Genomic DNA, 16,213 nt, shown 5'->3' on the forward strand with positions numbered 1-16,213 from the left:
TGGGGGTCTGCCCAGGGTGCCCAGGACTGGGCTTGTGTTTCAGGGAGCTGAGCCTCTTTTGCTACAGGATAATCTCACATTGTCCTTAACAAGGGTGGCTGGCATTGTTAGCCCTGCTGGGGAAACTGAGGCACAGGCCGTGGGAAGGACTCGCTCAGTTCCAGCACCATGCATAGAACCCAGCATCCTGTCACCCACCTCCTGGCACCAGTGCCCAGCTCTCCCCCTTCTCCCAGGGGGCCGGCCCAGAGGGGCAGTGGGGGCAGTCCGTTCGGTCCCTGACCTGCCGGGATGCGCTGGTATAGATCCCAGGCTGTTCCCATGCCAGCAATGCTGGGACTCAGCCCCTGCACATGGACTCTGCCCCCCGCCCCCGCTCTGACCTCCTCCTCCACACCAGGGGCCAGTGAGGGCTCTGCACCCATAAGCCACATCCCCCTCCCGCTCCTTGATCCAGTCCAGCCCCCTTGCCAGGTGAGCCCCTGGCACGACCCTGGGGGGAGCAATGTCCAGCACCCTCACCAAACCTGCAGAGCTGTTTGTCTATAAACGAGTCACCCCCCCCACTCACTTCCTACACCCCCTGTCACAGAGACCCCGGGCGATGCTCTGGAACTGCTCCCCACAAAGCCAGGCAGGACTTTGGGGAGCCTCCTCTCCCTTGGAGCAGACTGTCTCCAGGGCAAGAAGTTCACACAGCTTCACCTCCTGGGTCTCTCCTTGGAGCATTCAGCATCCTCTGCCCCTCCGTGCACTTCCCACAGCAAGTCCCCCCAGGCGGGATCCTGGGGAAACCAGAGGGTCCTGCACCCCCACTGCACAGTCAGACGTGACTCTCAGCCAGCCAGTAACACAGAGGTTTATTAGCTGACAGGAACACGGTCTAAACCAGAGCTTGTAGGTACAGAGAACCGGACCCCTCAGCCGGGTCCATTCTAAGGGGCAGTGAGCCAGACCCCTATGTCTGCACTTCACTCCTCGTCCCCAGCCAGCCCCAAACTGAGCCCCCTTCCAGCCCCTCCTCTCTGCTGAGTTCCTTTCCCGGGCCAGAAGGTCACCTGACCTCTTTGTTCTCCCACACCTTTAGCATCCCCTTGCAGGGGGGAAGGGCCCACGCCATTAGTTGCCAGGAGACAGAGTGTCGGCCATTTATGCACACTGGAGACTTAAGAAATGCACAGGGGAAACTGAGGCACCCACACAGTATTCAGATGAAACATTAAGAACAGTCCCACTTCCTACACCCCCATATGCCCCCACCCAGCCCCTTCATACCCCACCTCATATTCCCCCACCCCACTTCCTACACCTCGTATATCTCACACTCCATATACCCCCCACCTCCCCTTCATACCCCACCCCATATCCCCCACCCACTTTCTACACCTCCCATATGCCCTCATATACTTCATACCCCAACTCATATACCCTCCACTCAATTCTTACACCCTCCTATATCCCCACCCCATACACCGCCCCACAGCATGCACCCGCCACTTCCTATACTCACCCCACCCCATATACCCCCCCATTTCATATACCTCCCCCACAAACACACATCACCCCCCGAGCCCCGACTGACATGCAGCCGCTCTGGGGTGGAACACGGCACCCGCTGAAGTCCTGCCATTCCGTACTCAGACGAGTCTCGCCGCTGGCTCCAGCGGGTGCTTTGCCCGAGGAAGCCCAGCCTGCCCAGCAATGCCACACGCCAGGCCGGAAAACGGGGGAAATGAGCCTTTGGCATCTGTCAAGATGAGCCAAAAATTTTTATAAATGCAAATCCCTTCGGTTTCGCTTCAGGCCCTGTGGCGCTGAGCCCCGCTTGAGCTCCCAGCGCCCAACTCCAAAAGCCCCAGCAGGGCAGGAATTTCATTCCCTGTCTTCCTAACTCCATTGTGTGAGCGAGGAGCCTGGAGTCAGAGCAGAGAACCCCGACTCCTAAATACTCACACCACAGCCAGCCCCGAGATGCTGCCACCTCTAGTGTGCAGCCCAGCAGCCAACTGGAACAGCAGCAGCACAGGTTAGGACAGGAGGCAAACTCCCCGCAGCTGGTGCGGATCGACAGAAAAGCAGCCACCTCTAGGGCTTAGCACTGATTTGTTTAACAGCATACGGGACAGGCAGGGAAGGAAAATCCTATACCTGACTGAGGCTGCGGGGGTGGGGCAGGGGTAGGCAGGAAAGCCAGGCTAACACCCCCCAGCATTAGTATTCGTAGCACAGAGTGTTGCTTAGAGGCCCCAACCAAGACCAGGGCCCTGTTGTGCTGAGTGCTGCACAGAGACAGACAGTCCCTGCCCTGAGCAGGTCACAATCTAAGCAAACAAGACAAGGGATGGGAGGGGAAACTGAGGCACAGTGCAGGGCCATGACTTGCCCACAGTGACATGGCAGAGCTGGGAATAGAACTGCAAGTCTTGCCTCCAACCCAGTGTCCCTGCCACCAGGCCAGGCTGCCACAAGCAATCAAGCCCTCGCTAGTGATTCTCAGGGCTTCAGTCCACTAGGCTGCGCTGCCTCTTGGCAGGTCTGGGACGAGCTCATGCAGCCAGCACCTGGGAGCTGCATCTTGCCGGGCTCCTGACGCAGCCGTTGGGATCCCAGCCCTGCACATGCTGCTGTGGGCACAGCTGCTGGCTGGCTAATTGGCACTGAGGAAATTCCATGTTTCTCTCTGCAGGGGTGCGAGGTACCAGGTGCCCGGCAGCCACGGCAGGAGGAGACAACGAAGGCAAACCCAAGGATCAGAGCACCCCTGGCAAGCTGGCTCCCCGCCCGCTAGCGAATCCGGCTCCAATTAATGGCCATTAGACAAGAGGCCACCTCGCTAGGCCCCAGAAAGAGGTCATGAGCAGCAGAGAACCCCGCGGCATGGAGCGACGGGCCCTTCCTGCCCAGCCTGCATTGCCTGGGGGCAGGTGGGCGGAGAGGAGGGGCCAGGGGTCGGGTATCAGCATGAACCCAGTTCGCTGGGTCACTTCCATTGTAGGCCCTGTGATCCCAGCCTGTGCAGCACCCGGCCCGCCGAGCCCTGATGCAAGCCAGGCTCCTGGCACTGCCCCAGCACAGCTAATCCACAACAACAGGGCTGGGCCAGAGCGTGTAACAGCAGCACGCGGCCCGTCCCAGGGCTCCACGCCCAGCAGAAGGGGCGGAGGCTGAGGGGGGTGCTGAGACTCAGAAGGATCCCCTTGTGCCACCCAGGAAGGAGCAGAGCCCAAATGCCTCAACTCCCAGTGTCTTGCTGTAACCACTAGTCCACATTGCCCCCTCCCCCACCAGCCAGTGGCAGCACTAAAGGATCCTGACCTGTCGTCTGCTGCTCTAATCACAGGCCCAGCCCCAGACCCGGGAATAGACCCCAGGAGTCCTGACTCCCCATTCCCCCCGCAGCTGTGTTTGAACAGGGGGCACATGGACGCTGGGGAACGGGTCCCCCCGCCCTGCTGGCTGTTTATTTACAGAGCAGGTACAACCTGAGCAGGGCAGGTGGCTCCCACACACCACGCCCTGCCAGCGTGCCAAGCCCTGCCCAAGGAACAGCTCCAGGCCTATGGCCGTGCCAACAGGGGGTTGGTTAGCGCCCAGTGTGGGGCGGGTTCTGGGCTGCAGGCACCCCCACCACCCCAAGCCAGGGGGAGCATTTCCCAAAGGGGGTTTGCAGCAGCGTATTGAGAGAGTCCTGGGACCTCGCCGGCCCGGCCCGGCCCAGCCTGACTCCCCGGTGCCCACTCCCTGGCACAGCCTGTTGTGCTGCTGCCGAGTGCAGCTGGTGCCCGCCGCAGGGAGGGAAGTGAAATTGCCCAGGGGCTGGTGGGGGGCGTTTCCCTGGGTTGAGGGAGGGGATTTTAACTGCCAGGGACCCTGGTTTGGCCCGGCTCCAGCAGGATGACCTGGCCTCCCCCCTTCTCCACTACTTGAAAGCTCAGACCCCAGATGGCTTCCAGCTCCCGGGCGTCTGGCCTTCTCCCCCCCAAGTCCCCTTGGCTCTGCGAGACACGCTGCAATCTCTCGGGCACCCACGGCAAATCTGCCCCTTCCCCCGCCTCATGCCAGGTACCCAGGCTGGGCAAGCACCGCCTGGCAGTGGGGTCGAGCACGTCCCGCAGCGTGGCAGGGCCAGCCCACAGGTGAACCCCGAAGCTCCTCCTGGGGCAGTTGGGGAAGCCAGGTGGGGTCTAAAGGAACCAACAGGCATCTCCTCTCAAGGTGCCAGCCAAGCAGCCCGCTTCCCGCCCGCTCCCTCGCTGTGCCCAGTGGCCTGAGGGAAGGACTGTCTCATACCCTGCCCCAAGCCAGGCCTGCCTGCCTGCCGCCTCCCTCCCAGCCAGCCGCCTGCCACGGGCGTGCACGGGGAGAGGGTACCCGCCACCCACCACAGCTTGATGCTGCAGTGCAGTCTCTGGGCAGCAGATCAGCCTAGGACGTTTGCTGCAGCTGGTCGTTAGGGGTTAGCCTAGCGCAGGAGCCCAGGGCTCCCTCCAGCCTTGTGTGCGACCCCTGCCCCGCAGCATCAAAACAGGGATTGCCAGGATTACAGCTGGACCTAGAAAGCACCGCTCAGACTGGGCCCCATGGTGCCAGGTGCTCACAGATAGCGACAGTCCTTGCCCCATACAGATCTCAGACTAAACAAACACAGGGTGGGAGGGGAAACTGAGGCACTCAGAGAGGAAATGATTTGCCCAACAGGTCAGCAGCAGAGCCAGGAATAGAGGCCAGGAATCCTGACTCCCAGCCCTACCCACTGAGTCACACTGTCCCTCCTAAGATGTTTCCTGCTCCACAGGCTCAGAGCAGCCATGAGCCCAGCGGCCTGTCTCGGCCTAGGTGCTGCAGAGCAAGTGCATGGACGGACTATACAACCATGCAGTTCATGCCCTAGCCTGCCTCCAGGGGATGTTCCTTCCTGACCCTGGGAAGGTTCTGGTTGACTTGTGCCCTGATGCATGAGGGTGTATATCCCTCAGCCCTTAGCTAGGATTGCTGAATGACAGACCAGATGTTCCTTCTATTGTCCCCAAGGCTGAGATTGGGGATCTCTGAGCTTTTGGGATCATGGTCCCTTAAGGCCTTGCGAAAATGCCGGGGTACGTATTTAACCCTTTCCTGAATCACACCGGGTCCTCGACCATGCGGCTCTACCTTGGGGCAGTGAGTCCTGCAGGTTAATGGGGCATCTGTCTCCCCCCTCCCACCCGGCTGTACAAGAAAAGGGGATTTCCTGCTAGCCGCATGGTCGGTTTGTCTGTCTATTATATCTGAGTGGCTTTGTCCACCCGTGGGCTCCCCGCTGCGTATCCACAGAGCACACAGGGGCCTCAGCTGCTTCCCTGCCACAGAAGATGTGATGGAGCCAGACGAGACTCCAAGCGGGACAGGACAGCAGGGACAGATGGAGGCTTCCTGCTACATGCAGCTGGGAGCCAGTGGAGGTGCTGCCTGTATCAGACCGTCCTGCTGGTCCATATGGCCTAGTATCCAACCTAGGACCAAGGCAGCCCCAGGATGGACCCTTTGGCTTTCCCTTGCCATGGAGTCCTTCCTTCCCCGCCCCGCCCACCCAAAAACACTCCTCAAAGTGGGGAGAGACCAATCTGGCTCCCCCCACCCCGAGGGAGAGGTTGTTCTTGCGAGATCGAGGCTGCTAGCTGGCTGCCGGGCTGGGAGCCTCTGGGAGCGCAGCCCCGCCTCGGGCACGCTCAGCACCATACAGAGCCGAGGAAGCCAGGAGGGCAGAGCTAGAGCCTCAGGGAAGTTCCCAAGCAGGAACCCGCGTGCGGGGCAAGCCCGTGCTCCAGAACAGCTGCAGGGTGCCAGGCGCTCGGGGAGTGAGCAGGTGTGTGCGTGTGGGGGCTGCTGCTCCCTGCCCCGGGGCTCCCGCCAGGCAGCAGTTCTGAGCACCATGGAGTAGAGAGCAGCCGCTCACTGCAGCGAGGGGAGCTGGTGGGGGGCTCCCAGTGCCACCAACCCTCCCCTGAACCCCACCTCTGCTAGTGATTAGAGCGAATGGGGCTGGGAGCCAGGATTCCTGGGTTCTATTCTTGGTGCTGCCAGTTTTACTGCATGACCACGGAGGAGTCACTTGCCCTCTGCCAGTGGGGCTGCCGACAGCCGGGTTGGAGCATTAGTCGTTAGTGCCTGGAGCCCCAGACGCATTGTTCCGCTGCCGCCAGCTCAGGGCAACACCAAGCTCAGGATCAAAGCTCTGCCACTCTGCACACGAGGTAACTTTGCACCAGTGAGCTGGAGATTAAGCAAATCCTTCACACAATGGAGCCAGGGCTCTGCTGCCAGGGTGGTCTGTGATGAGGGCTGCGGGGCGGTAGCACACAAATCCTTCTCTTCCCCAAGCTGGGACCTGTCCTGACATTTCACCCCCTGCTCCAGAGCCTGCTTGATTGTGAAAATCCAGATAATTATACCCTGCACCACATGGGGAGGCGACGCACACAGAGGCACGTGTCCCATGGTTACTACAGGGGACCGGGGGCCAGCTCAACTCCTAGTTCTGCCCTTGATGTGCTGCACGAGGCTCCGCCTCTCATTGTGCATCAGTTTCCCCATCTATATACAATATATGACACCGCTCCTGGGAGGATCTCATAGTGCTTCAATCACAAGTTAGTCCCATAGGCCCCTTGTCACATGGGTAAAGGGACTACTTCACCTGACACTGAAATGCAGCCACCTTTAGGGCGGAACTCAGCAGCTGTTTAACAGCCGCATGGCCACCGGCACTGCTGGCATTGCCCATGCACTGGGCAGCAGAAGCAAAGACAGGCATCCAATCAGAGGGCTCTGCCACCTCCCAGGGAGAGCCATGCTGGATGCTAAGGTCCCAGAGTCCGAGAACAGCCTCCAACTTCTCGTCCCACCCAGGATCCCCCAACACCTGAACTCAGAGATGGACGGGAGGCTTCCTGCAAGTCCCTCTCAGCCAGTGCAGAGATGGTCCTGATCAGACCCACCCCCGCTGCTAAGATCCCAAGCAAAGGGGCGACAGCCCTTTCCCCGTGTGCCCCCTGCACCCCCTGACTCGGGCAGGAGAGTCCAGGCCCGGATGGTGGTTTGGTCGTCCCCCCGCACAGACCCTCTTTGCAAGCAACATTCAAGGCACGGAGGGTGAAGCTCTGGTTCACTGCAGTGGAAGGAGCTTTGCTAATTCTCCAGCACCCCCATGGGACCGCGCTGGGGGCCGTGCGCAGACATGGGGCTGGTGCAAGGAGCACAGGACTCCTTGCAGGGCAATGGCCCCATGATGCATCTGGGCACCCCAGTGCCCAGCCACAAATCACCATGGAATGCGCCACAACTAGCCAGGGTCTTGGTGAGGGACCACAGACAGCCGGGGGCAGGGGTCCTGGTCAGGAGTGAGGGGCACCGACAGAGCTGGGTGCTGGTGGGGGTGCCCAGGAGCTGCAGATCGGGAGTGAGGGGCACCGGCAGAGCTGGGGGGTGGTGGGGGAGCCCAGGAGCTGCAGGTCGGGAGTGAGGGGCACCGGCAGAGCTGGGGGCCGGTGGGGGAGCCCAGGAGCTGCAGGTCGGGAGTGAGGGGCACCGGCAGAGCTGGGGGCCGGTGGGGGAGCCCAGGGGCTGCAGGTCGGGAGTGAGGGGCACCGGCAGAGCTGGGGGCCGGTGGGGGAGCCCAGGGACTGCAGGTCGGGAGTGAGGGGCACCAGCAGAGCTGGGGATCAGGGGACGAATTGGTGCTGTGTATCGGGACTGAAGGCCCCTCTCAGGGCTGTGCTGGAGGGAACGTGAACAGCCGGTGCCTGCTCCGTGCCTGGCTCTAGCCCAGCCTCACAGACATGAATTCCACCCCCTATGTCTCCCCAGAAGCCAAATGCCACCATATGCTACATCGCTCACCCCAGCCGGGGGTCCCACTCCCCGATCCCACCCACCTGGCCAGCCTGGTTGGGGGTCCCGCTCCCCAATCCCACCCACCCAGACGGTCCAGCCTCGACTGAACACAGGGGCAGGGCCAGGCACGGGGAGCCAGGGCCATCTGCCACTGGGCTTTCAGGTGGGAAGCCCGAGGCAAGAGGGGCAGCCTGTGCCAAGGGCCGCGGCTCCCGCTCCAGCCAGCTGCCTTCCGCTGCCACCCAGGCTAATTATAGCACCGGAGCAATGTTAAAGATTAACAGGCGGCTCGAGGGGCAGCCAGCACCACCTGGGCCCCGGTGGCACCGCCGCTCGTTTCTGAGCCCCCTGCAGTCCCCCTCCCCAGGGCCGTGCTCGCCAAGAGCTGGAAAAGCCAGTCACTGCCCAGCTGGCCAAGGGGGGGCCTCTCCCATGGAGCCCCCGTGTCCTCTCCCACAAGCACCCCTCTCTCTGGAGGGGTCCCCCGCCTCTGCTGCAGGCTCTCCCCAGACACGGCGCCTCCTGGTGGCTCCGTTCTGCAATGACACCGCAGACCGCCAAAGTGGACAGCTCCTCGGGAGAGGTGACTCCAGGCCCCCACCCAGTTACCACAGTGCAGGACCCTGCAGCCTCATGTGGATACCCCAGGCCCTGCCAGATCTAATGGCCTGACCCTCCCTCTCAGACTCCCTCCCCCACTGTGACAGAAACCAACCCCCACTTTCAACATGCACCTCATCCAGAGAACCAGACCTCCCCGATACTGTGGGCACCTGCTGACCCCCCCTCCCCTGGCACCAGCCCCCCTCCCCCTGGTACCGTGGGCACCTGCTGACTCCTCCTTCCCCCCCCACCATGGGCACCTGCTGACTCCCCTCCCCTGGCACCAGCTCCCCTCCCCCTGGTACTGTGGGCACCTGCTGACTCCCCCCTTCCCCCCCACTATGGGCACCTGCTGACCCCTCCCTCCCCTGGCACCAGCCCCCCTCCCCCTGGTACCATGGGCACCTGCTGACCCCCCCTCCCACTGGCACCATGGGCACCTGCTGACCCTCTGAAGCCCGTGCAACCTGCCACCATGGGCACTTCCTGATCCCCCTCCCCTGGCACCAGCCCCCCCCCGGTACCATGGACACCTGCTGACCCCCTGCAACCCTCCCAACCTGGCACCATGGGCACCTGCTGACCCCCCTCCCATTGGCACCATGGGCAGCTGCTGCCCCCCTGCAGCCCCCTCCCCTGGCACTAGCCCCCCCGGCCACCACGGGCACCTACTGCCCCCCTGCAGCCCCCTCCCCTGCTCCGTCCCTTACCTGCGCCGCAGCCCTGGCCGTGCGAGGTCGGGCCGCCCCCCGAGCCGGCCTCCAGCAGCTCCCCAAGCAGGCCGCCTCGGGCTGTCGGGCGGCCCGGGGGCCAGCCAGCATAGGTGCGGCCGGGGGCGGGGACTCCAGCGGCGGGGCTCCCCGCCGCTCTTCGGGCGACAGCACCTCGAGGAGAAGGACGAGGGACCGGAGAGCGGCGTCCGGGGGCCGCAGCTCCAGCCCCAGCGCCCGTCGCCGCCGGGCCGGGCCGGCTCCATCCCGCGGGCTCCAGCGCCACGGGCTCCCGGAGGAAGCCCGGGCAGCAGCAGGCGGGAGACCTATGGGCGGCCGCTGCAGCCCCCCCGGGCAGAGCCCGACCCCGAGCCCGGCCCGCGGCCCGCCCGCCCGCCAGGTGCTGCGGAGCTCCTGCTTCTTCAGAATTTTCTCCGCGGCCTTCATCCCGGTCCGGGACGGGCCGGCGCGCAGCGGGGGCGCACGGGCATCGCTCTCGCCAGCGGCGCGCGCAGGCTCCGGCGCTGCGCTGCCGCTCCGGGGCTCAGGCGGGCATGGGGGGCCGGCAGCCCCGGCTCGCTCCCTGGCCGCAGGCTCCGGCCCCGGGATCCCGTCCCTCGCCCGGCTGCCGGGGGCTCTGCGGCGGGGCTGCCCGGCCTCCGGTGGTGGATGCGGGACTCCGCCCAGCACGGCTGCCCGTCTCCGCCCCGGAAGGTAACGAGCTTCCAGCCCTCGCCCCTCGCCCGCTTCGCCCCGCCCCCCGGTCCCCCTCCGCGTGTGGCTCTTGCCAAGCGAAACAACCTTGGTCTGGGAGCAGGAGGCTCGAGAACAACCCGGGCCTGGCCGGGGGCGGGGGACCTGGTGTAGTGCCGGCGGGGGGGCGCGGGGTAGTGCAGAGGAGATCACATCGGCGGGGGGGGCGGGGGTACAGCCCTTGGGGGGGAGGGTGTTGAAGAGGAGATCACATTGGGGGCGGGGGGGGGTACAGCCCTGGGGCAGGGGGTTGTGAGAGGGAGATCACGATTGGGGCTGGAGGGGGTACAGCCCTGGGGCAGGGAGGGGTGTGAGAGAGAATCACGCATCCGTCTTGGGTGGCGGGGGGGCACAGCCTGGATGGCAGGGGGGCAGGGAGGTGGTGGAGAGGAGAATCACATCGGGGCGGGGCGGGGGTACAGCCCTGGGGCGGGAGAGTGTGAGAGTGAGAATCACATTGGGGCAGGGGCGGGGGGTACGCCCTGGGCCAGGGTTGTTGAGAGGAGAATCCACATCCGTGCGGGTGCAGGGTCAGGGACCTGGTTGTGTGCACGGCGGGGGAGGGGGGCAGGGAGGGGTGTGAGAGGAGAATCACATCCGCCTGTGGGGGAGGTCAGACTTGGGGCGAGAGAACAGAGAAGGGCCTGGCTGTGGGGCAGGAGGTGGAGATTTGGGGTAACACCTGCGGCTGCTTGGCTGTGGGGAGATCTGGCCCCAAGCCCATCCCAGGGTACAGGCGCCGGGGTCGGCAGAGTTCCCACCCCCACAAGTTCCATAGGCCCAGACCCTCCAAGCTATTTTGGCTCCTAACCTCCCTTGGAGTCCAGGGGAGTTAGGAGCCTCACAGCTTCAAGGCCCAGGAATGTAGGGAGAGTTTGAGGCCAGGTGGGACCATTCGCTCACTGGGCCGAACTCCTGCCTCGCCTGGGCGAGACACCCCTGGACGGAGCCCCGTGTCCGAGGCCAACGTGCTGCTGCAGAAAACGAGGGCGCAGGCCCGACCGAGGCCCAGGGGGCTGGTGCTGCACCCTCCACCTTGCAGTAGCAATAGCAGCCGAAGGCCTGGTTCCATCCACGGGTTTGCTCCGTGGTTTCAGCGCCTGTGCCAGTGCCCCTGTGAGCCCCCCGGCCCAGCCAGTCAAAGCGCAGTCGCTGCTTCTGCTCTGGCCCATCCGGCTGGCCGCCCCGAGCACGAAGACCAATGCTTTACCCTTCCCGCTTGTCACTGCCCTGGCTCTGGCCAGCTCCTGGGATTCCCGGGGGACCTCAGCCTTCGGGTCAGTCCTGGGGGCAGAGGGTGGGAAACTGGCAAAGGAACCCAGAGGCCAAGGTGCAGAACCCCCATTTTAAATTTCTTTTTAAAATCTCATGATTTCGGGGCCTGGCTCGTGACCCTGGCGTCAGAAGCACCGTTACAGCATGTGATTTCCCTCAGTTCCTAGTCACTGCAGTTGGCCTGTCCTCGATTGTGCTGAGGGGAAACTGAGGAACAGAGCTGTGACGTGACCTACCCAGCTGGGGCGAGAACCCAGGAGTCCTGACTCCCACTGCCTGAGTGGGCTGTATGAATTGTGATGAGTGAGACCCAAAAGGAGCCTTTTGGGATGGAGGTAGATAATGGGTTGTTCTTTTCAGCCACATGGAGCAAGGCTACACTGGGTCCTATAGCAGGAAAGTGAATCACATGTACCGTGTACATGCTGTACAGACCATATAGATCCTTGGCCTCTGGATGCTACCACAATATAGGTGATTAATATCAGACAATAGTCGAGGAGTGGGATGGGCGAGAGCTGCCCTTTGATCTCTCCGGACTCCTGGGTTCTATTCTCAGGCCTGCGCCTTTGGGCCAGTCACTGCCCCTCCCCGTGTCTCAGTTTCCCCCGGTGATACAATGGGGGGGAAGCGACTTGCTTTTGTGCTTTGAGAGCCTTGTGTGGAAAGTGATCAGTCCCCTGCTTTGTGACCATGCCTCTCCAGCACATACTCTCCGGGAGCGATGTTGCTAACAGGGTCTGTTGCTCTTCCTAAAGGACTGGAGGTGTTTGACGTGCCTCTTTCGCAGCTGTGTGACGAGAACGTGACAACGCCGTGTTAAATCAGGCCGGGCGGCTGGAGCGTTTCCCGCTGCGTGGCCGCTCTCAGAGCCTTGCTGACGCCGGGTCAGAACATCCCCAGGGACCAAGAGTTTATTGCTCGTGCATTTTACAGCGTGTTTTTAATGACTCCTTAACGCTGGGTCTGATCCTAGCCCCATCGCTGCTCACAGCTGTTAGGGACCAGCATTGTAATGCTCGGCCTGCGCACAACCCTTCACAGCGCTGGGCGTTTTCCCTGTTGTCTCAGCTAGGCCCCAGCTCGGCAATGCGCTTCCGCATCCTTGGGAAGTGGAGGCCTTCAGCGTGTGCTTAACTGGGCTGTAATCTGCCACCAAGCAGCGCCCGGTGTGTGGTGTGTGACACAAAACGCAGGAATCTCCACTGCCCAACTGCCGCATCCTTGCTGCAGCCAGAAATCCTTAGTGGAGCAGCTTCTCCTGGCTCCTTGGGCATCTGCTTGGGCGTGAAAGGGGAGCGCTGGGGAGCTGTCGGGGCCCAGGCTGACAAGGAGAAGTGTTTGCAGGGTCAGACCCACAGACAGAGCCCTGGTGCAATTCACGCAGACACCACAGAGTGAGCGGTTTCACTTTCCGGTGTGTTACACAGTTTGCTGTTTGTGCTCTGTGGTTCTGTTTATTTTCTGAGTTGCACATAAATGCCGCTGCCTATAAATATCCCAGCTCGGTCACTAACTACCTGAGCAGGCTGCTGGCACGCCTGGGGTCCCAGCATGCCGAGAAACATTGACATCCACCCGCAGAACTCTCTTCCCTGAAAGGGATCCACAGACAGACAACAGGACTAGACCCATTGTCTTGTAACAACCGCAGCCACAGGCACAGGCAGCCCCGGTCACGTCCCCTTGTCACACATACAAACCTACGTTTTGTTCCTACACTGCCTGGCAGAGGCCAGTCCCCCCGTCCTGTTCTAGGGTTCCCCAGCACTGGGTCATGGGCAAAGTGCCCCAGGAGCAGCCAGGCGGGAGAGCAGCTCAGAGCAGCTGTGTTTGTCTCTCTGAGTCACATCAGGAGCCCCTCGGGGCTGGGGCCAGGGGGCTAGAGCCTGGGCTTGCTGACACCAAGGGAACAACATGGGTTTCTGCGGAGCGACTCCATGTTTGCGTGGCCTGGCTCCGAGCTGAATCCAGCACCACAGCTGACGAGTGTCAAGTGATACGTAGCATGTGGCCCAGCACCTGCCGATGGCCTGGGACTGGAGGGGATCAGGATCAGTGCAATCCCCCCCCATACACCTTCCTTGCCACATGGGACTGTGCTTCCCCTCATCCTGCAGCACCTGGAGAACAGCACAGGACGTCTCTGAGCAGGTCCGGGCAGCGTTCTGCCGCCTGTGCCTGGCTGCCTTGCCCGGGCGCTGGGGAGCCCCATCCAATGGATGGTTCCTGCCAGCGAGGCGAAGGGGAACAGGAATGTCAGGCCAGGCGAGCCGGGACAGGCAGCAGGGCTGGGCCCATGCTCAGAGCAGGAAGCCAAGCACAGTTTTGTGTGGGAGGCAGATGATTGTGGATCAAAAACAAGCGACCTTGCTGCTGAGTGACGGGGCCTCCCCTCTGTCTCCCTCTCTCCGGGGCTAGCTGGGGCGGCTCTGCCCCACCCGGGGTGTTTGGGGCTGGACACAGACAGGGGCTGAGTCCCCTGCTCTGTTCCGGGCGACGCTGGCTGCTGGCAGGGACATGTCCTGATGCCCCCCATGGGGATCGGGGCTTTGCCCGGCTGGGGGGCAGCGTGAAGGAGCTGAAGCGGAGGCCTTGTCCCCCTCAGCCCAGCCATCTCCCTGCCGGGGTCCTCCCGCCCCAAGATCCCCCCTCACACTCATCCCCCAGCCCAGCGGTGCCCCCGCTGCCCACGGCTGGGTCCAGCGCCGCTGCCTGGCATCCCCCAGCCCCCTTGGCGGTGAGGACAGGGAGGAGGGGGTCTCCGCACTGCTAGCCCAGCCCCGAGCCGCACCCCCAGCTGGCGTGAGACGGGCCAGGAGCCACCACAGCCCCTGGGCCCAGAGGGGACTGAGATTGGAAGTGGCATGAAAAGGGGGAGGGGCCCCACTTACAGGCATCGCCATGGAAACGCCTGAGTTTGTAACACTCATGGAAGGGAGGGGCCAACAGCAATTCTTGGGAACAAGATTGTGCAAGCCCCCCCACCCCCCCCCCTGCTCAGCTCCGCATGCCCCTCCACTCCCGACCCGCAGCCCTGCTGAGCTCCTAACCCCAGCTCTGTCAGTGCCCCTCACTCCCGACCCGCAGCCCCTGAGCTCCCCTCAACCCCAGCTCCGTCAGTGCCCCTCACTCCCGACCCGCACGCCCTGAGCTCCCCCCCCCCCAGCCCCATGGCTCCGTCGTGCCCCTCACTCCCCGACCCGCAGCCCTGAGCTCCCCCACCCCAGCCTCTGTCAGTGCCCCTCCGACTCCCGACCCGCAAGCCCCTGAGCTCCCCCCAACCCCAGGCCTCTGTCAGTGCCCCTCACTCCCGACCCGCAGCCCCTGGTCCCACTCACCCCAGCTCTGTCAGTGCCCCTCACCTCCCCGAACCCCGCGCAGCCCCTGAGCTCCCCCCCACCCGTGTCCTCAGTGCCCCTCACTCCGACCCGCAGCCCCTGAGCTCCCTCCACCCACAGCTCCGTCAGTGCCCTCTCACTCCCGACCCGCACCCCTGGACTCCCCCCCCAGCTCCGTCAGTGCCCCTCACTCCCCGACCCCGTCCCCCTCACTGCCCCCCATCAGTCCCCTGCCCCTCACTCCCGACCCGCAGCCCCTGAGCCCCCCCCACTCCCGAGCTCCGTCCAGTGCCCCCTCACTCCTCCGACCCGCAGCCCCCGGAGCTCTCCCCCAACCCCAGCCGCAGTGCCCTCACTCCGACCCGCAGCCCCCTGAGCTCCCCCCACCCCAGTCTGTCAGTTGCCCCTCACTCCCGACCCGCCAGCCCCTGAGCTCCCCCCCAGCTCTGTCAGTGCCCCTCACTCCCGCCCGCAAGCCCCTGGCGCCTCCCCCTCAGCTCTGCCACTGCCCACTCCCGACCCACAGCAGCTTGCTACGCCCACCTATAGCTCATGACACAAGCCGTCTGTCAGTTGTCCTGCTCTGAACCCTAGTGGTGGATTTGGCCAGCACCAGCCTGTTAGTGGACCAGCCGCCACCCCAGCCGGTTCTGTGGCCTGTCAGGAGTCTGGGGGAGTCCGGCCCTGCCCACCCCTCTTCCTGACCCCACAGTGACTTTTATCCACCAGTACAAACAGAAGGTGTTATTGGACCAGCAGGAAACACAGGTTACAGCAGAGCTTGCAGCACAGTCACGACCCCTGACCACTTGAGTACCTTCGGGGTTCAGGTGCCATGGATCCCATGCTTAGGATCCCCTGAATTTCCTACCCCCACAACCCCACAAACTTCCTGCCTTGTCTCCCGCGGGGCCGGAATCCTTTGTTCTCCGTCTCCTCCGCCCAGGAGCCTCCCCCTCCCCCCTGCCGGCTCGGATTAACCTACACCCTCTACCTACTACATCCCCTGCGTTTTCCCGTTCCCCACAAAGACAGCCCCTACTCCCATCACACGCATCCCCACGTCTAGACACAATACCCCTAGAAGGGAGAGCCCTGGGAGCTCACTGCACCCTCCCAAACCCACTTCCCGGACGCAGCTGTTTGGCTCAAACACTCACCCCATGGAGGGATCCCCTGAGCCCTGGCAGCGGGGCCATTGTGACAGCCAGTGTCACGAGAGTCACCGGGCGATGCTCTAGGTAACGCCCCAAAGCCACGGCAGTACTCTTGGGGAACCTTCCTTCCCTGGGAGCTTTTCAGGGAAGAAGCTTCACCATCTTCACCTCCTCGGCTCTCCTTGGAGCATTCAGCATCTTGGCCCCTCCGGTGCGCTTCCACAGTGATGCCCGCCCAGCGGCGGTCCTGGGAGACACACAAAGGTCCTGCACCCCCTACTTTGCCAGTCGATGTAACCACACGGGCCCCAACGCATCTCCTCCAGCCGACCCCGGGCCCCATGGCCGCACGCCTCTGAATTCCAGCCCAGCACTGACTCCAGCCTGCTTGCCAGTGGTTTCACACAGGGCCCAGTCCCAGGCCTGCGCTGAGAAGAAGACTCTCCATGGCAGTGGGGCGGGGGGCGTACGCCAGGGCCCAGGAAAACATCCCACGTCCCGC

This window comes from Chelonoidis abingdonii, chromosome 21 (genome assembly GCF_003597395.2).
Source record: "Chelonoidis abingdonii isolate Lonesome George chromosome 21, CheloAbing_2.0, whole genome shotgun sequence".
Taxonomy (NCBI): Eukaryota; Metazoa; Chordata; order Testudines; family Testudinidae; genus Chelonoidis; species Chelonoidis abingdonii.